This window comes from Lissotriton helveticus, chromosome 7 (assembly GCF_964261635.1).
Source record: "Lissotriton helveticus chromosome 7, aLisHel1.1, whole genome shotgun sequence".
NCBI lineage: Eukaryota > Metazoa > Chordata > Amphibia > Caudata > Salamandridae > Lissotriton > Lissotriton helveticus.
Window position 1 is genome coordinate 548879018 of NC_136068.1, and position 21112 is coordinate 548900129.

The 21112-nt window shown below is 44.7% G+C and overlaps 1 long non-coding RNA gene across 5 annotated transcripts in view; it reads left to right on the forward strand.

Moving 5' to 3' along the window:
- Window positions 1-20864, forward strand: part of LOC144768736 (uncharacterized) — a 152081-nt gene extending 131217 nt beyond the window's left edge. For all 5 annotated transcript variants that reach the window (XR_013598620.1, XR_013598619.1, XR_013598618.1 and 2 more), the window contains one exon: window positions 20275-20864. This is a non-coding gene — a long non-coding RNA (uncharacterized LOC144768736). The remainder of the gene's footprint in view (window positions 1-20274) is intronic.
- Window positions 20865-21112: the final 248 nt, after the last annotated feature.

Consider the following 21112-nt stretch of genomic DNA (forward strand, 5'->3'; position numbering starts at 1 on the left):
TGGCTAGGAGATATTAGAGAGTGGAAGATCCGCAGGATTAATCTACCACATTCTCCTTCAAGATCTAGGTCACCTCTGAGCCAGTCGGTACATTCTTCGGAAAGACACGAACGTACCGCGCCAAGAAGGTCTCCATCGGTAAGAAGGAGATTATCACGCTCTCCTAGGAGTCGGGCATCAAAATCTTGACACCGATCTCCTAGAAGATGGAGCTGTAGATCTTCTTCATGGTCATCGGATTCTAAGGCTGACTATTCGCCAACTCTTTCTTCCTCTCCTCCAAGTAGAATATCGCCCATTGATGATATTCTGATCTTCAATGAGGGTCTCTGCTGTTGTGCTGCTAAACTCCACATTGAAATGCCGGTCTCTACCACCAAGACATCAGTGATCTTTGAAACCCTGCACCAAAAGTCTTCCTCTAGACCTTTGCTCCCTCTAGTGCCTGGATTGCTGGAGCCGGCTCTACAAAAATGTCTCTCTCCAGCATCGGTTGGGGGTTGCACCATCTCGGATTACCAAGAAATATAAGGCTCCTGAGAATGACCCCTTCTTTCTGACGGCTTACCCTCCACTGGACTCTGTTATTGTCTCAGCGGCACGAAAAAATCAGACAGGGGCAGCATCATCAGCATTGCCCCAGATAAGGACATTAAAGCCATGGATTCTGTGGGTAAGAAAATGTACACAACCTCGGCTTCTTACAAGAAAGTAGCCAGCGCCTCGGCCTTGACTTGACCGCTCCTTATGGGACTCCCTTTCACATTTTACGGAGAAGATCCCAAAAGAGAACAAGCAAGATTTCCTAGCATGAAGGTGGCTTAGTAGCCAATCAAGTGATCAGTGCAGCGGCCGATGCCTCAGACCTAACTGCCATTGCTACTCTCATGGAATTTGTGCCCAACGCTTTGCCTGGCTGAGATTGACAGGGCTAAAACCTGAAGCACAACATCGCATTCTTAATCTCCCCTTCTATGGAACATCACTCTTCGGTTCTCATGCTGATGATGAAATGTCTAGAATGAAGACCGAGCTGGATACAGTGAAAGCTGTGGGGCTCGAGAAAAGGAAGGACTTCAGGCGACGTTACTGCCCTTACGATCAGCGACAAAACCAACAGAGGGTTCAAACCCCTCAATGGTCCTCCCAGCAAAATCAAGGAAGGTCACAATTTTCCCAGCGTCGTCCTGGCAGAGGAAGAGGTGGTAATTCCAGACTGTCCACACCTGCTGCCAAGCAACAACAGCAAAAGCAGTGAGTGCTTGCTTCACTTATCTCTGTTACCCAATCCGGTGGGGGGAAGTGTCCATTTCTACCTGGAAGAGTGGACAAAAATCACACTAGGCAAGTGGGTGCCCAATATTGTAAAAAATGGGTATACCATCAAGTTCAAGTCCCCGCCGCCTTCCATTACTCCTCAAAGGACTGTCACCCATCGTATACATCTTTTGAGGGAAGAGGTGTCTGCTCTACTCCTAAAGACCGCCTTCGAAGAGGTCCCATAGCATCAACGTCGGCAGGGGATCTAACCTCGCTACTTTTTGGTCCCAAAGAAAGGTCCAAACAAGGAGTTCAGGCCTATGCTAGATCTCAGACATCTCAACAAATTCATTCTACGAGAAAATTGCAGAATGCTGGCATTACATCAAATAATACTGCTTCTGCATCAAGGGGACTGGATGTGTTCCATAGATCTTCAAGATGCCTATTTCCACATACCAATCTCTCCAAAGCATCGGAAGTTCCTACGGTTTCGCATCCAATCAAACCACTTCCAATTCACGGTCCTGCCCTTCGGACTGAAGTCGGCTCCTCACACATTCTCAAAGTGCATGGCAGTAGTAGCTGCTTTCTTGAGGAAACAGCACATATTCGTCTACCCTTACCTAGACGACTAGCTTCTCAAGAGTGTGTCTCCCACTCTTCTGTAACAGCACCTCACGCACTGCATTCATCAGTTGCATCGACTCGGTCTGCATGTAAACTACAAAAAATCCATCCTCAATCCCACACAGAGGATACACTACCTAGGCGCAACTCTGGACTCAGCCAACGCAAGAGCCTATCCTTCGGAGGAGAGACTATCATCCATTCTCCACCAGTGTCAAACTCTCCTGAAGATACCTCAGCCCCTGGCCAGGCAGATCTCCTGTCTGCTGGGGTCCATGGCCTTGTGCATTTTTCTCGTTCGAAACGCCATGCTTCACATGAGGCCTCTGCAGCAGACTCTGGAGGATCAGTAGTCCCAAATCTCCAATCGTTGGGAAGACAAGTCATCAATACCTCTGTTAGTCCAACTCTCCATCCGATGGTGGATGCGACGGGTTCATCTCATCGTGGGAGTTCCTTTTCAAGAGGAAATGCCCCAACAGACTCGGGTGACGGATGCGTTCCTTCAGGGATGGGGCGCTTATATGGGATCATTACAAATCCAAGGGATGTGGTCAGAGAAAGAGCAACTATACTACATAAACATGCTTGAACTCAGAGCGGTCCATCTAGCTCTTGAAGCGTTTTTTTCTTCAGTCACATCGACTTCTCTGCTTGTTCAGACGGACAACACAACAACGATGTACTACCTGAACAAGCAGGGGGGAACCAGATCCAGACCCCTGTCGCTGGAAGCACAGGCGATTTGGAAATGGCTTCTGGCTTGAGACATGAAAATATCTGGGATTTACTTACCGGGCGTCCTCAACGTCCAAGTGGACGACCTAAGCAGGCATTTCGTAGAAGCACACGACTGGGTGCTAAAACAAGAAGTGATACAAGACCTCTTCCGCAACTGGGAAACACCAGACATCGATCTCTTCGCGGACGCCGGAAACGCAAAATGCCACGTCTTCGCCTCCAGGTACCCGCAACCAAGTTTCAAGGGGAATGCTCTTTGGATAGATTAGTCAGAGACATTACTTACGTTTTTCCACCGATTCCACTCATTCCCATGATGATCAGGAAGCTGTACAAGTCCAAGGCAGACATGATCCTGGTTGCTCCAGAGTGGCCTCGCCAGTGGTGGTACCCGGACCTTCTTCACCTGTCTGAAGTACAACACAGGAGGTTGCATGTCATCCGGATCTGCTGACCAGGGCGGGCGGCAAGGTGTTCCACCCTAACGTGCCGTCTCTGAGGTTAGCAGCATGGCTCCTGAGTTCATCAGATATGGACATTTAGGCCTCTCAGGACTGCATGCAGACCTTAAAGGAGGCTAGGAGAGCTTCAACGAGAAAGCCTTACGCTTTTAAGTGGAAGCGTTTGTACATGTGGTGTACTGCTGCAGGTCATGACCCTATTCGAGGTCAGGAACAGGTACAGGGGACGCGCTTAGTGTATGTTTGGACTCCTGTTGCTCCGTCTTGTGATTTTGCTGCCCTACTGTTGTCCTGACCGGTGGCCCCAGGGGCGAACTTTCTTTCCCAGCCAAATCCATCGTTACCCTCACGGACCGCAGACTTCCGGGGCAATACATCCCCTAGAAGGCAGTGCGGTCCCGCGAGAAGAGCCGCGAGAGGACCAGCGTCAGCACTCATAATCAGCTGGGAGCCCCCGCGGTGCGAGACGCGCGCGGGCCAAGGGCGGGCCCGTCCTTGCCCGACTGTGACCGACTGAGGCCGGGCTGGGCTCCTTCTCTTGGCCCCTGTATCTAGAAAACACCTAGAGTTTGCCAGTAAGCACATATTTATGCCTGTTGATTAACTGTATCATCGGGACGTTTGTATTTCTCCTCGTTTGGCCTTGGACTGGACAGTAACCGTTCGAGATGCAACTATGAGCACACATTAATTAAAGAGTGTTTGCAGAGCTCTTTTGATATAGGGGGCGGGCTTTTAAGCAACAATTTAAATCTAACACTCTTTCTCACTTGTTGCTGTGAATTTGGTTAATATGGGTAAAAGGAAAATGCCTAGCCCAAAGCCTAGTGCAGGAAAGAAAATTCATACAGATTCCCAACAAACCTTATTGAGCTACCTTACTGGTGCAATGGGGGTGTTGGATAAACAGATTAGCTCAGTGGAAGAATCCCTTGAAGCAGGCACTTCACGCCTAAATGCTGACCCAACCCACCCTGAGGTCCTGGATAGATCAAGACAAACTACAATGATAACAAATTCCTCAAATGGTTGTATATAGTATATCTCCGATGGAATTACTTTAAGCGATTCAGATTCCTCTTTACAACCACCTCAAAAGAAACAAAAAAAACGGACCCCTGTTGAAAACACAGCTGTTGATAATAATACAATTAATGGTAGTAAAAATACTTGTATAGACATTGCACCCATAAAAGTAAAACACAGCCACCCAGTAAGAAAAAAGGCAGGATTAAGAAAAGCTTCCTTAAAGGCCAGAGATGGAAATAGCAAAAATCTCGAGGTACATAGTAATGATGTAAAGAATCTTACAACCAGGTGGCAAGGTTGGATCTCTGCCTGAGAGTCAGGCAGGATCAAATGGGATCTAGACTGACCCTCAAGAGTTTATATCTAACAATAATAAGCAGAGTGGAGATGATTCTAAATCCCTTTCATGCCAACAAGGAATGGAAAATACGGGTAAAAATACGAAAAACGGGGATCTAACAGTTCAGGAGGAAGGCCTCTTTAACTCTAAGGACAAAGAGCCACAACTAAGAGCCGCCATTATGTCCAAGAATTCGGCAAATAATCCAATAAAAGACCGGTTGAGGCAGACTAATTTAAATAATTCAACGAAAAATACAATCTTGAGTGAAGAATTTGGGGGCTCAAAGAGGAGCATAGAAAATGTGGGTATAACTACCTCTCTCTATCCCTCCCAGGCCCACCAACACCCAGATTCAAATCCCTTAGGTTCAAATTGGGTTAATCCGGGTACTGACCAACATCTTGATTTACCACCTGCCGTCACTCCATGTATAATTGTGTTGGCAAATGTTCCGAAAAAGGGACCTGCAGAAGTAGAATGCTGGGAAACACTTAGAAATAAATCGCTTCACTGGCTGGGTAGGAAAACAGGTTTAACTGAACACCTGTTTAGTGAGTTTAACGCCTTTGCTGCTTGGCCTTTTCCCCTCCTGCAAATGTTATTAAAAAAGGGTTTCTGGGGCTGAAATCAGCATTTTCTCAGGTTTTAGGAAATGACAGTCTTTTGTCAGAGAACCAACATTTTTCACACAGTTTTGGCATTTTTTCTGGGACATAGCCTATTTTTGCTATTTTTAGTGCTTTCAACCTCCTTCCAGTTAAAGGTAGAAATGAGTTCCAAAGCAATAATGGATCCTGGAAAGCTATACATTTTAGAAAAGGAGACAAAATTCTTAATTCTGAAAGGGGTCATTTGTCTAAATCCATGAAGGTTTCTTTATAGAAATGAACAGTTAAATTTTTGAAAAATTGAAAATTAGTTGAAAAAAACAGCCTTTTGTCTCAACGTTTTCACCTGTAACTTCTTGTAATTTTGTCAGCTCTTTGAAAGCAATATACCGTTACATCCGTTAGACCTTCCTGGTTGTGGGGATATACAGGACTTTTAGTTTCGCCAAGAACCTGACGAACCCAGAGCCAAAAACTGAGCAGCAACTTGCAATGGTTTTTTATTATGTACCGGGTATAGAGCAATTATTCTGGGAAAATGTATACATGGAAAAATCGGTATGAAAGACACCTATGTATTTCTGAATCGGGTACAAATTATAGAGTTTAGAAACAGTATATATTTCCACATTTTCAAAATTGGGAATACTCATACTAGCATGAGAATTATTGGTCATTTTTCAAAATGATTTTTTTTTTTACACAATGTCTTTCATTTTGAAGGGAGAAATGCATGAAAGCTCAATAGGTAATAACAGTTGATTTACAAATCTGAATTACCCTAAGTCTCCCGATAAAAACGGTAACGGCAACGTGGTCAAACCTCAATTGCGCAGTTAAAAATTGACCCTTTTTTGGCAAAGTGCCTACCTGTAGTTTTTGCACCCTAGCTCTGCCGGCACCTAGAGAAACCTAGCAAACCTATACATTTTTGAAAAGTAGACACCCCCATGATGGGGTAACTTGACTGCTTCCCACCAGGTTCTGTTACCCAGAATTCCTTGCAAACCTTAAAAAGTGTCCAAAAAACACATTTTCCCCACATTTCTGTGGTGGAAAGTTAAGGAATCTGCGTGGATCCACAAATTTCCTACCATCTTGCGTTCCCCAAAGTCTTCCGAGAAAAATGGTACCCCACTTGTGTGGGTCGGCCTTGTGCCTGCGACAGGAAACGGCGCAAAACGCAACGTGGTCACACCTCGATTTCGCAGGAACAAATGACCATGTTTTGGCAAAGTGACTAGCTGTAGTTTTTTAACCCTAGCTCTGCCGGCACCTAGGGAAACCTAGCAAACCTATACATTTCTGAAAAGTAGACACCCAGGGGAATTTAGGATGGGGTCACTCGACTGCCTCCCACCAGGGTCTGTTACCCAGAATCCCCTGCAAAACTAAAAAATTGGGGGGGAAAACACATTTTCCTCACATTAATGTGGTGGAAAGTTCTGGATTTTGCGTGGATCAACAAATTTCCACTCACCCCGTGTTCCCCAAAGTCTTATGAGAAAAATTGTACCTCACTTGCCTGGGTCCTCCTAGTGCCTGCGACAGGAAACGGCGCAAAACGCAACGTGGTTGCACCTCAATTTTGCAGTGAAAACTGGCCCTTTTTGGCAAAGTGCCTACCTGTAGTTTTTGAACCCTAGCTCTGCCGGCACCTAGGGAAACCTAGCAAACCTATACATTTTTTAAAACTAGACAACCAGGGGAATCCAGGATGAGGTGACTTCACTGCCTCCCACCTGGTTCTGTTACCCAGAATCTCTTGCAAACCTAAAAAATTGGAGAAAAAAATGCATTTTCCTCACATTTCTGTGGTGGAAAGTTCTGGAATCTGCGTGGATCAACAAATTCCCACCCACCCCGCGTTTCCCAAAGTCTTATGAGAAAAATGGTACCTCACTTGCCTGTGTCTGCCTAGTGCCTGCGACAGGAAACGGCGCAAAACGCAACGTGGTTGCACCTCAATTTCGCAGTGAAAACTGGCCCTTTTTGGGCACAGTGCCTACCTGTAGTTTTTGAACCCTAGCTCTGCCGGCACCTAGGGAAACCTAGCAAACCTATACATTTTTGAAAACTAGAAACCCAGGGGAACTCAGGATGGGGTGACTCCACTGCCTCCCGCCAGGTTCTGTTACCCAGAATCCCTTGCAAACCTAAAGAATTGGGGGGAAAAACGCATTTTCCTCACATTTCTGAGGTGGAAAGTACTAGAATCTGCGTGGATCAACAAATTTCCTTCCACCCAGCATTCTGCCAGGTCTCCCGATAAAAATGCTACCTCACTTGTGTGGGTAGGCATAGTGGCTGCAACAGGAAAAGGCCCAAATTGTACGGTGGAGACTTAAATATTACCTATAGCAAAACAACCTTATTTTGGGGGGGGGGGGGCACCTGAGTTTTTTGCCCCATGCTCCGCGGCCATCTTTGGAAACTACCAAACACAAACAGGTCTGAGAACTAGACACCTGGGGGAGTCCAGGGAGGTATGGCATGCGTGGGTCCCCCAACGTTTTACTACCCAGAATTCCCTGAAAACCTTAAAATTAGGTTAAAAAAACACTTTTCCATACATTTTTGCTTGGGATCTCCGTGCCTGCACAAATGTCCTACCTCCCAGCGTTCCCCTTGTTCTCCCGGGGCAGTACATACGAACCTCCTTCCGCAAAACCTCTTCGCCAACAGACTCTACATCTCCGACTGGGAAAGTCTTTTGAGGTTGTAGGAGGAATTTGATCAGGAAAGTGGCGATCTTTCAATCTGGCAACATCCTCCACCACTCCAACTCTAGGAACACTTGCCTGTTCCACTAAAACAAGTCTGCCTATTACAGACTCCTGAAACTTTACAAAAGTCATCTTTGACTGAGGACAAGATTGCTGGAACACAACAAAAGCATTAAAGGTTGCCAAGTGGAAAAGATGGATAGCCAGCTTCTTGTACCAAATGTAAGCCTTACGAAGAGCAGCACACGGTTCCAACCTCTGATCTACTCTGTTAACACCACCCATGTGCCTATTATAGTCTAAAATGCACACAGGTTTGCGCGCTTCTGAAACCTGACCCCAAACAGTCATCGGTTCAGTGCTTTCATCATGTATGGAAGTCAACATGTAGACATCTCTCCTGTCTGAAAACTTCACAGCTAGAAGCTCCTCACAACGCAATGCACTGCACTGTTCCCGAGCAAGCTTTTGACAAACAAGTTCTTTTCGGAAACCTTTACGGTTAGAGTGGATTGTGCCACAAGCAACAGTGTCCACTTTGTCCAATTCCCTGAACAACCGCACACCAGTGTAGAAGTTATCTACATATAAATTATGACCTTTGTTAAAAAATCCTCTACCAAGTTCCCACACAATTTTCTCAGTCACTCCAAAAGTGGACGGACAACCAGGGGGTTTAATCCTGGATTCCTTACCGGTGTACACCCTGAAATTAGAGACATATCCAGTCCGACTGTCACACAGCATATAAAGCTTAATTCCATAGCGTGCCCTCTTACTAGGAATGTATTGCCTAAATACCAAGCTGCCCTTGAACAACACCAAAGACTCATCCACTGCAATTCCTTTCCCAGGAGCAAAGATCTCAGGAAATCGATCAACAAAGTGATCAATGACAGGCCGAATCTTGAAAAGACGGTCACAATCAGGGTGATCTTGTGGCAAAGCTAAACCATTATCAACAAAATGCATCATCCGAAGCAGAAGCAAATACCTATCACGACTCATGACTGCCGGAAATATAGCTGTTGCCATCAAGGGACTAGTAGACCAATATGAAGCCATTGATGGTTTCCTAAGCAAGCCCATCAAAAAAGTTATACCCAAAAACTTTTTCATCTCTTCCAAATTTGTGGGAGTCCACTGGATAGCTCTAGCGTGGGGCTTAAGGCTGGCACTGTTCTCCCTCATAAACTGTTCTGCATACAAATTAGTCTGCTCAACAATCTCTGCCAGAAACACATCATCCATAAACAACTGAAAAAAATTAATCGGCAAAAAATTTTCAGTGTTCACCCTACACCCTGGAACACCAGTAAAGTCTGGCAATGCCGGCTGCACCATGCCTGGGGCAACCCAGAGGTCAGAACTTTCAACTGGAAGACTTGCATCCCCCTGCTGCTGCCCAGCTGCCTCTTGCCTCACTGTACCAACAGGAAGTCTTGCAGCCCCAGGCTGCCAGCCAGCTGCCTCTTGTCTCACTAAACCAACGTGAAGTCTAGCAGCCCCAGACTGCACCCCTGATGCCTCTTGCCGCATCAGCAATGTCCTCCTCTAACACAGGTACTTCATCCACAGCAAAAGTAGCTTCATCAGCACGCAGAGTATCTTCATCATCAGACGATGCCATGTGGAGAGAAAACTCACTACCAGAATCTTCACCTCCCACCTCTGCCTCAGAATCAGAGTCAGTCTCAGCACCATGGTCAGAGGAAGAATCAAAAAGCATTCCAACAACTTGCTGAACGGTAATCCGGCGGCTAGCCATTATCCTCACTAAGAAAGGAGACTGCACAAACAACTCAACAACCAACACTGTGCAAAGTAGGTAAAAAAATGTAAGCCTTTATCACAAAGATCTATAAACTGAATAACTATACAATTCACTTACAAAATACAGCCACACTCACCAGCACCTGCTCTGCAAAGACACAGCAGTCAACGATATCCCACTAGAAAGAAGAAATAAAAATTAATTCTACAAAAAGCAAAATACACACCAAGCACAAATGCAAAACATGTTTCACAATCACAAAAAACAGAAACCAGACATACTCGTATTACTACACACTTTGCAAAAAAAACATTTACATTAAAATTAAACAAAAAAGGTCTCTTACCAAACACATGCAACTACACAAACAGCAGAACCACCAGTAATGAAACCGCACACTGCAACAGTCTAAAGAGAAAAGAAAACATTACACTTTACAAAACAAAAACAATACACATTACAACAGGCTATGTCACAGGTTATGTCACAAATGGGGTGTCTGTCCCAATGGGGGACAGAATATAAATCTTTTTTAAATTTGGGCCCCCTGGAAGCAACACTTGCCCAAGGGATCGCTCCCATTTAAAAAAAAAAGATTTCCCTGGTATTTAGTAGGGTTTTTTGCTCCCTCCTGAGGGCAGAAAGGCAAAATTAAGGGGCAGAATACATTCAATAAAAACTATGGGCCCAAGGAAGAGACCCTGGCCCAAGGGGTTTCTTCCTTTGCAAAAAAAACCAATCCCTGGTGTCTAGTGGGCTTTTCTGCCCCCCCCCCCCCCCGGGTCCAGATTCGGCAAAAAACTCACAATCTGCAGAAAAGTAAAAAATAATTATTTCGCCCCTAGGAAGCGACCCTTGCCCAAGCGGTCGCTTCCTTTGCAAAAAAAACCAATCCCTGGCGTCTAGTGGGCTTTTCTACCACCCGCCCCCCCCCGGGTCCAGATTCCGCCACAAAAACGGGTGATCTGCCCCCAGGGGGGGGCGGGGGGGCAGAAAAGTCTAAAATAAAAATGTAGCCCCCAGGAAACGACCCTTGCCCAAGAGGTCGCTTCCTTTTCATAAAAACAATAATCCCTGGTGTCTAGTGGGCTTTTCTGCCCCCCCCCCCCCCGGTCCAGATTCGGCGAAAAAACGCCCGATCTGCCCCCAGGGGGGGGCAGAAAAGTCTGAAGAATATAATTATCCCCCTGGAAGCGACCCTTGCCCAAGGGGTCGCTTCCTTTTTTTAAAAAACACAATCCTGGTGTCTAGGGGGGGCATTCCTGGTGCAGGATCGCGACGCTGTGCACGATCCTGCACCAGGAATGCCCTGCATTGGGACATCCGGGGAGAGGAAACTGTGTTTCCTCCCCCACGATGCCTCAAGTGTGGTAACTGCACAGTGTGCCCCTGAATCAACGCCTGTTCGAGAAGGAACAGAGGTGGGTTTATAGGCTTTCTGCACACAAGACTGGTTTGAACGACAATATCCCGTGGAACACCGTGATGGGATAAATACTTTCTCCTGCACACTTTGCATTAATCCCCTCTGTGGCATACCAACCAAGTAGATGGCCTATACCTGATATATCCAGCTGCAGATCACTCCTTGGGTTGGGTATACTTCACGTCTGATTACTAACAATCGACGTCCCTTGTAAATACCTGGCATTCCTTATCGCCATTCCCGTTCTGTCAAATGACCCCTATACCCGATTTGTTTACATTCAGGGGAGGGGGCCCTTGCACCTACATGCAAGGTTTTTTAAAAGAAAGTGTTTCCTCCCATACATTCGAACATTAGAGCGTGGTTGTCATGGATACCACACCGCTCCGCATCACGCTCCATTTACCACGTGATCGGGAGAGAAAGAAGTTTCCTCCCCTATAGCACACCCCGATTGGTTCATCGAGGGTCACGAGTCGCGCCACGCCCAACCAGGAAATACCGACCGGTTTACTTTACCGGCATCGGAAGGCAGCCGGTCACTCCACGGGGCATCTCGAGCAGTAACCAAGTAGGTTTACCGCGAGACGAACAGAAGCCGCAAGTAAGTGTAACTACGCTGACCTTCTTACGGGGCGGCACTCACCGCACTGAACTCCCGTATTATTTCCATTTCCTATCTGTCTCATTCGGGCAGAACTCTGCTCATTGTCTACCTTTGTTTCTGAACATATCTAGGTGACGGGCACTTGCCGTCTTGGAAGTTCAGATGCCCATGAAGCGGTAGTTACCGCCTCAAGTGTAAGCATTACATTTTGACGCTATTTTCTATAACCACTAGGGCGACGTTAGTACTATACGCAAGCCTACTTGCGGTTTGAATGTTTAGCCGCCCGCCCGGGATATCTATGACTAATATACCATAGCCCTCTACAATGCAGCACGTTAGCGATCACTCTCCCTTGTTTCCTCTTGCAACAAACCCAGTCGCCCTGCCAGATCGACACCTCACCACGGAGCTGGGGTTTTATTTATCTAAGCACGTTCCGGTAACTAGCACTGGAGCACATTTTGATCGGATTAGATGGACCCTACCACTAGTACGATATATGAGCATGGGTATTCCATGTAGTGACCATTCACAGGCGACTACGACCAGCACAATATGTGTTAAGTGTACATCCTTGTTTTGTCCACCCTGGTACGTGATCCCAACCCTGTTCCCCCATTCATTCTTACAGGTTTTTCTCCTGAATGAGGAAAAGACACACCCTTTTACACTAGATCGCAATTTTGCGGTCTTCAAATTGAACGAGGGCAGGGCGCACCTTAGCGCGTGCGGACCACCCAGTTCAATCACCACGGTCCTGACGAAAACCTAAGAATCACTTCAATGGTTGAAACATGTAGACCTTATTATTGATTTTTCTTGTAATATTCACATAGCACACTTCGCTATTTTTAACGTATTACACTTTTTGAGACACCAAAGCCTACCTAATTAGGCACGGGTGCCACACTGATTTTATAGGGGTTCAAGCACTAAAGAATAAAATCTTGAAGTGAGTAGTTTTGGCCCCTTTTTAACACACTTGTCACTGTAATTTTTATGCACATATAAAAGAAAACCCGCTCCACTGTAGTCAGGTGTCGCAGCACACCCTGTGGGCACTCGGCCTATGGGGTGGGACCCCGATGAGGAAGCATGTCACCAACTAGGTTGGTGAGTGAGGGGTCTTCTATAAGGACATGCACTGTCCGGTAACGGTTTGGGGCACACTGTGCTGACCTGAGCTTTAAGCTCTAGAAGCAGAGGATTTTTCTCTGTGTTTTCCCAGGGGGTACTCCTCCATTGTTGTTACATAAACAGGAAATTGCCAATCTTAGAAGGGAGTATAATCAGGCTATAAAGTCTAGGAAAACTGAATTGAAGAAAGAACTATGGGATCAACGACACAAAAGTTGTATGACAAAGGACAACACTGCCTTTTGGGCAATCATTAAATCTCCATTTCTCTCAGAATCTAGAGATAATCCCAAAATTGAAGTAGCAATAGACGAACAAACATGGATTGAACACTTTGCCCGGATATTGCCCGGATATTTAGCCTGCCCCTCGAGGGACAAGAAGTACATAGTGATATGGAAGGAACTCATTTTGAAACGAAAATTACTCCTTTTGCTATAGTCCTTGATATCACGTATGGGGAAGTAGAACTTGCCCTGCTGGCTAGCAAAAGTGGAAAGGCTCCAGGTCCAGATGGGGTCCCAGTTGATTTTTTAAATATAACTGACCAGAGTTCTAGAAGCATCATGTGCGGTAGGGTTGGTCGATTCATGGTCACAATCCATTCTGGTCCCGATTTTTAAAAAGGGGGACTGTCAATCCCCCTCCTGTTACCGTCTGATATCCTTGTTGGATTCCATGGGGAAAGTGGCCGGACGCGTCATACTCGAGCTACTACAACATTAGGCGGACGATAACAAAATATTATCAGATCTTCATTTCGGGTTCCGAGAAGGACTTGGTACCATAGAGCAAGCTCTTAACTTGACCCTCTTGATGGGTAAATATGCAAACGCTAAGGGTGGGTCTTTGTATATGGCATATGTTCACTTATCAGCAGCTCTTGATTGTGTAAGCCACTCCAAATTATGGTCTTTTTTATTGGATATGGGGGTAGAGCCAGTTCTTGTACATTTTTTGCATGAACTATATTCCGATGCTACAGCAAGAGTGAGGTATGGTGTTGGGGGGAATTAACTGCGTCATTCAGGGTAGAGAGGGGGGTTAGGCAGGGCTGTATCCTGGCACCCTGTTTTTCACACTTTATACCAATGGCTTAAAACAGTACATGGTAAAAGGGTGCCACGACCTGCCACTTATCAACAAACGCCCAATACCAGCTTTACTCTACGCTGATGACGCCGTGATCCTAGCCGTACCCCCTTAGAATTGCAACGTGCTCTCGTGAGGTATCATACTTTTATGGCCAATTTGGACCTGAAAATTAATATTAAAAAAATATTTACATGTTTTAGAATTAAGAAAACAAAGGCTTTTTTTATTGATAATACTAATCTTGAGAGCACAAACACATATTCGTACCTAGGAATCTTAATAGATAATAAATGTTCCTGGAGGCAGGCAATTGAGATTAGAAAATTGTTCTTTATGAGCGCAACAGTTGCCCTAGTCAATTTTTCCCGCAGATTAGGAAAAAGGTCCCCCACTGAACTTATCCATATATATCAGGCAAAATGCATAAGCATTGCAACCTACGGGCAGGAGTGTGGGGCTACGGAAAGGTGTATGCCCTACAAAAGGTCGAAAATAGTTTTTTAAGGTTTTTCCTTGCTGTACCGCAAGGCTCCTCGACCTATTCGTGCCATATGGAATTGGGTTTGCCATATTTGATGGATATAGTTAAAATCCACCCACTTGTCTTATGGCATCGTATCTGGTCGTCTACCAAAGCTATCCTCTGCCAAGGGTTTATACAGGACTGTCTTTTTCTTGAAAATGCTCACAAGGTTGGGTGGATTTCCTACATCAAAAATGTTTTGTATGATATGGGCATGGCAAAATATTACCACTCACCCACACTAATTTCAGAATTCTCTAGAAAAGTGCTCAAAAAAACTATGTTTGACGCATCTAGAACAGTTGCGCTTGACTAATGAGGCCAGCAAAATATCGGTCCAACATATGTTAACAGTCCAAACGACCTTGACTATACAATCCTACTTAACTTTCAATCCGAGCAGTTATGAAAGATTCTTATTAACACGGTTCAGGTTGGACATTTTCCACCGTTTAGTCACCTTTCCAAAAATAAATGACTGGACAAAGACTCTACCAACGTGCCCCCGTGACGAAGTTTCCCACCAATCCTCAATGCATACGGTTTTATTTTGCAAGTTTTATAACAAACCAAGAAAGCGCTGCCTAATCCTGATTTTAAAAATTATGGGTTTTCGAAGGTGTCGTCCTGCATTTCTCTCTCTCCAATTTTTGGATGAAGAGTGTATTGCGAATGCCGTAGTTACATTTTTGAAGTTTGTCGTTAGACATAGGTCAAACTTAGACTAGGCTGTGAAATCCATACCCTGTTAAAGATCACATATATTTTTTTATTCTTTGTATATATTACTATGCTTTAGACTGTTTTTAAATGTGAGGACTGTATTTCTGTACTGTATATCTTGTTAAAATTGTGAATGAATTTTAAACTACTTTTTACGTGCAAATTTTCAAATGTACATTTATGGTTTTTCTAATTCTTAACAACCGAATAAAGGATTATTTAATTTGATTTGATTTGATACTGTTACCATACTTACTGTATTTGGCCAAAGCAGGTTTACAATACTCCTCCATAAAAGTTCACCTGGAAGCATATAGAAAGTCTCCCACTCAGGCTTCGTTCTTTCAAATGCCAGTTGTTAAGGATTTCCTGGAGGGTCTCAAGAAGGTCTATCCTCCCGTTAGGGTTCCATCTCCTCCCTGGGAGCTGAATTTAGTCCTCTGTAAACGAATGGGTCGCCCATTCGAACCCATCTACAAAGCTTTCCTTCTGCATCTTTCGTGGAAGACTGCTTTTCTCGTGGCAATCACATCTGCTCACTGGGTAAGCGAGATACAAGCCTGTGCTCTACAGAGCCTTAGCTCGTTTTTTCATGCAAATAGAGTGGTGTTACGTACTCACCAGAGGTTCCTTCCTAAGGTAGTCTCGGAGTTTCACATCAACCAGTCAGTAACTCTTCCTACTTTCTTTGCCAATCCCACCTCTCCGGCTGAGAGAGCTCCGCACTCTTTAGATTTAAAATGAGTGTTGAAATTCTATCTTGACAAAACAAAAAGTGTACAAAACTCTGACCAACTGTTTGTGAATTATGGTCAGTTAAACACTGGTTTTCCTGCCTCTAAAAGTTCAATTTCTAGATGGATAGTCTCATGTATTATGTTATGTTATCAGTTGGCACAAAAGCATCTCCCAGGCAAGCCGAGAGCGCACTCTACAAGAGGCAAAGCTGCTACGATAGCAATGCTTAGGAATGTACCTATTCGAGAAATTTGTAAAGCAGCCACATGGCGTTCGGTTCATACTTTTGCACACCATTACTGCCTTCATTCTGATACTCGGGCGGATTCTCAGTTTGGTCAAGCATCCCTGAGAAATTTGTTTGGGTAATATATGTTGATCAAATGGTTTAATATGCTGGTATTCGTCCGCAGGGTGCGGGGATGGGCTTGCTACTCTATTCAGTGCTTATGACTATTGATGAGTATCCCCTGGAAGAGAAAGATAAGTTACTTTCCTGTAATCCTAGTTCTCTTCCAGGGGTATACTCATCAAAGTCATAAGCAACCCTCCCTCCTCCCCGGGTGAATACCAGGCCTATATATGTACCTGTTACCCATACTCTAATTACACTGTTATACGACGTCCATAAAAACTGACCTAACTGTCACCTGTGGTGCATGATGGGAGCCTGGGGGTTCCTGGAGGTCTTTAAGGCACAGTGCCAATTTTTCCAATTGTTTTGTATGCATCCTGTCTAGGCTAAATCTGCCTCTATGATCCTGTCTTTTCTACCTTTGAAAATAAAGGTTGTGTGTTTCAAAGCAAACTCAGGGCAGTTTTCTTCTTTACATATATCATATATGGTGACTTATATGTCTTTATTTTGTCAAATGTAAAAGATTTACATGCAATGAGGGCAGTTTTGGAGCCTAATATTGTGTTTCAGGTTGCATATGTATATGTATATTATCTATATATATGGGTACTTATGTATATATATATATATATGTAGATATATGCATATTATTGGCTATTGCTCCGGGGTCCCGCACGTGGGTGGGACTATTCAATGCTTATGACTTTGATGAGTCTCCCCCTGGAAGAGAACTAAGATTACAGGTAAGTAACTTATCCATATAGGCTTCACCCTCTTAATAGGATGCTCAAAAGCTTGCCAAGCCACGACCTACAGTTAGCCATTTCTGATTACTAATCTTCTGTACATGCTAACAGAATGGGAAAAGGGCACAAGGCATCGCCATTATACATAAGAAGGCTTTTAAATGTCAGACATTTATGCTGAAGGCACTGAAAAATGCAAAAAGAACAATTGATCGACATAATGCAGAACAATGTCATACATTGAAGGAAGGAGAAGCCCTTGGCTGTAGTATCTCTCCCAACGCCAAACAAACCTTTTCTGGTGTGCTGGTTTACCACCCCCCAGGTTACGCTGGGGATTTCATAGCATCACTTAACCAGGCCATAGCCCCTAAATGCATTAACTATGCACATTTTTACTATCTTAGGCGACTTCAACATACATTTGGACAAAAGAGATGACCATTTATCCATCCGCTTTCTGGAATCTCTGGCCTCTCATAATCTTACACGTGTGGATACAGGCCCCAATCACATTGATGGCATCTTGTCCAATATAGCGGTAATTTGGGAGACCCCTGAACCAACAACTTGGTCGGATCATTTATTAATACCATTTTCCTGGCCTATGGCAGGTCTTAAGGAAAGTGGATCACTCATTCATGTGCATGGGATAAGATCCTGGAACAAGGTATCTCTACCTGACACTAAGAGGATCCTTGCTGAATCAAGACCAGTGTGCACAGGCAAGTTCATTGAGGATGAAAAAGCCATCAGCACCTTGCTCCAGAAAGCAGCAGGCTCAGTTGCGCCTATGAGGGCCTTTCAGAAGAGAATGATGGCTAGCTCAACCCGCTGGTTTATCCAGGTCCTAGCCTGCGCATGCCAGGTCCTAGCCTGCGCGGCCGCCCGCGCATGCGCATTTCTCGCGAGAAATGCGCATGCACGGGCGGGCGCGCATGCGCATTGGTACCCAAGATGGCGGCGACGGCGGCGCGAACGAGCAGAGGGAGCCCCGGGATGCAGCGGACAAGGTAAGTGTCTTTTTATTTACTTTTATTTCAAAATTTACAAACATTAGGTATGTAGGGGAGGGCGGGAGTGAGGCGGGTGGCGGGTAACTTTGCTATGCCCACGGGGTGGGCGTAGTGTTGCCTGCTACGCCTACTTTGCAAAGGGCGAAGTAGGCAACACTACGCCCACTTCGTGGGCGTAGCGAAGTCCTTCGCCCAGGGTTACAAAATACCTCAAATCCTGGTTGCACAGTGTTGCAAGGTCCTGCGTCAAGGATCGGTCATGCGGCCGAATCGATGTGAGGTCCTGGTGTGGAGATGCATTGTGCAAATGCATTGTGCAGCGTTGGTTCCAAGGAGCTCCAGGGCTATGATATGATGTCCTGCATCATCATTAAGGAAGCTGTCGACGAGGGAACTTGCGATGCAAAGTCCTTCATCGAGGATGCGTTGCTCACCAGATGGTTCAGAAGGCACTGCGAGGTTTGCAATGAGGAGTCCAACAGTGACACAGAGGATGCTGTCAATGAGGGGCTTGCGATGCGAGGGCCTGCGTTGAGGATGTGTCATGCTGCAGCAGCTCTGAAGGAGCTACGGGCTTACAGTTCTGAGTCCTGCACCATTGTTGAGGATGCCATCGAGGAGAGGCTTTCTATGTGAGGACTGGCACCGAAGATGCCTCGCTTACCAGCTCCGATGCAGATTACTCAGGAGGCAAATCTTATTGAGGCGTTTGTCCCATTGGGGCCACAGATGGGCTGGCAGAGCACCTTCAGGCCCATTTCCAAGGGTCCACAACTGGGGTGGTACCACTTGGGTGGGTAGGGTGCACAGCAGGCTAGGTCCAGGTGCTGGGCTGAAGGTGATTGAAGGCATGTCACACTTGGAAATAGTCAGGAGGCCAGCCAACTAACCCTTGGAGTCACTCTGGTGGTCCTGCGTTCAAGAAGCATGTCCAGTGCTTAACTAGGGCAGCAGGGAAGGAGAGTGGCAGTCTTTCTTGCAGAGAAGCACAGCAGTTCATCCTCTGTGTTTCTCCACAGATCCAGATGTGCACTGAAGAGCTCGGCATAGGGTTATAATACTTAAAGCTGGTGCCCACTATGGAGTAGAAGGTTAGGAATGTCCTACCCCACCCAAAGTGTCAGGCGTCCCCTTTCTCCCTGTCTTGGTCACAGCTTGTCTGAGTTCACAAAAGATCAGTGGCAACCCTTTGTGAGAGCGCCCAGGCAGAGTTTTTGTAATGTGCACGTGTGGTAGTTGACAGTTCCTCCCTCTCATCAACTCAGATGTTGTCAGGATGGGCAACTCTAGCTTCCCTTTGTCTCACTGTCTGGGAGCAATACACAAAGACCAACTTCTAGTTACATCTAGTCATATGATGTGACTCACAGACAGGCTGCAGGCACTAAATGAATAGGACGAGAAAATGGCAACTTTGTAAAAATTATATTTTCAGAATTGTGACTAAAAATCCAACGTTACTTTTAAAGAGGGCTTTTAATTTCAATTCTTTAGACACCAAACCTTACATTCCTTCCAGCTCCCAATTTAAAGTCAGAAGTTACTAAATGTAATCAGCTAACCTAATGGTATTCTATGGGAGAGGTAGACCTCAAAGTAGTGAAAAACAAATTGAAGAGTTTTCACTACCAGGACAAGCAAACCCTAAAAGTGCATGTCCAATTTTTTTAATACATTGCACAATTCCCTCTGTGCTGATTTGGGCCTACACTGCAGGTGTTTTACATGTAATACAAAGGGAAGTTTGGGCCTCGGAAGAGGTTCATCTTTGAACGTCGAAATGCAAGTTTTAAACTACACACATAGGATGCAGTGGCAGGCCTGAGACATATTTAAAGGACTAATCAACCATGCCCACTAGTAACATTTAATTTACAGGCCCATATAAACTTATATTTCCACTTTAAAAGGAACTTCCAATTAAATTAAACATGCCAATTGGGCAAAAGAAAGAGCACAAGCACGTTACCAGTGGTAAAGTGTGCAGAGTCATAAACCCAGCAAAATGAGGTCAGCATAAATAGGATTCTGGAAGGCAATAGGCTAGGGGAAAACCACTCCAAGGATGTCAGGTTGAACAGCTAACCCTATGAAAATAGCTACTGTGATCCTAAAAGCCAATTATTATTTAGTTGGATGGACTTTGCCATGAGGCGCACCAATAGTGTGGGCTCAATACCAACAACCCAGACTTTACAACCAATATGTATTTGTACATATAATTAGAGTCACTTAGCATTATTTTGTTGTTAGAAATGTTTTCAGGTCATTTTGTGCTTTCTATGTCTTAATCTAATTGTATGTACCTTTTGTGTTTTTTTCTTCAACAGGCTATTATTAATGGTTGACATCAGCTGTGGAGAAGTTTTCTTAAATGTCTCACTGATGAGAAGAATCAGATTTTTAAAATATATGAATATATATATTGTTATTACTGTATTATGCATGTATTAAATGTTTAGTTTAAAATAGTTTCTAATATTATTTTGTTCTTTATGCATTAGCTCTCTAATAAAATAGAATAGTAGAAACAAGCATATGAGCAATTAAAATCCCCAAGAAAAATAGAAAAGCAAGAACAGATCCGCTTTTAAATTCTGGTATAGTAAGAAAACTGCATAAAGGGGGGTGGTTACTGAACAATGTTTCACAATTTATAAAGAAAATAACAAATAACCAGAAAATACAGTGAACCAAGTGTGATTTCAGTGCTCTACAAAAGTTGAGATTGTTTTTAAAAATGTAATTATGTCTTTTTCAAAGCTTTTCAATGTTTGCAATGTTATTTAGGAGTGTTAGCATATAAATATTTAAAAAATGCCTTTGTTTACTTATATTTACCTGAATTTTACAAATTTGAATCTTTTAAGCATGTTGAATTTACTAATATTTGAATAAAGTTAATAGGTTCATGTTTTGAAAGTAGCAAAACAGGTGTGTGTAAAGGTTAGTTGACTGATGGACAAAGCTATGGGGGGGTCAAAAGTCTAGGGTTACTCTGCTTTTGCGGCCCTCGCCGGCATTGATAACCCGCGACTGGAGGCGCTTAAAGCTCTTGCATGGGTCCGGTAGGGAGGGCAGCTTGCCTACAAGCCCAAGGAGCCTCTGATGTTGCGGCCGTCGCCGCCATCGTTAACATTCGCCCAGCTGCGCTTAAAGCTCTGGCCC